This window comes from Phytophthora infestans, genomic scaffold (assembly GCF_000142945.1).
Source record: "Phytophthora infestans T30-4 supercont1.23 genomic scaffold, whole genome shotgun sequence".
NCBI lineage: Eukaryota > Oomycota > Peronosporomycetes > Peronosporales > Peronosporaceae > Phytophthora > Phytophthora infestans.
The window spans coordinates 858274-859134 of record NW_003303736.1 but is presented as its reverse complement, the minus strand read 5'-3'; positions in this window follow the sequence as shown (position 1 = coordinate 859134).

The following is an 861-nucleotide window of genomic DNA, read 5'->3' as shown; positions in this document are numbered from 1 at the left end:
ACCTCCCCTAACTTTGCTTCCTGGTTTCAGGTAGTTGTGACTACACGCATTTATGCAAGTTAGTACATTACTGTGGTGCAACAAAGTAGGCAAAAAGGTAACGTACTGGATCTGGATGCCGGCTGCAGGCTTCCACGTCCAACCCTCCTTTCGTAGAAGTGGCCATACTGACTTGAAATCCATAAAGTAAGTCATTCTTGCGCTTGACGTGGCAAAAACGAAGAATGAGTGGCTTGGCGCGAAAGCGGCAAAGGGAACCAAAATTTATATTTTCCAAAATATGAGAGTCTGCTCTCTACGCGCGGTACATCAAGCCACCTGTTTCATGAGCCAATTAAATTGTTGGATTTGTACACGTGGACCAATAACAGTCGATCAATTTATGGGAAGGGGCGTGGATACGCTTTTGCGGATTTCGTGGCATAGTGAATCTAAGTAATTAGCAATCATATGATTTTTAGCTAAAAAATCTAATGCTTGTAAATGTAAAAATCCTGGTGATTTTATTTTACATCTATAAGGTTTATTTGTGCCATCAGATACTAAATAAACACCATACTCACCTTTAGGTGCTTCAATTACAGTATAAGTTTCTCCACTATTTATACTAATATTTTCAGAATAATATTTAAAATGATGTATTAAAGATTCCATTGAATTTTTAATTTGAATTCGATTTGGATTAGTGATTTTTTTATCATCTAATTTTATAGGAGCATTAGGAATTTTATTAAGTATTTGTAAAATAATTCGAATAGATAGTCGCATTTCTTCAAGCCGAATTTTATAACGATCATAACAATCCCCATTTGTACCAACAGGTATATCAAAGTCATACTTGATCATAAAGTTCGTAAGGTC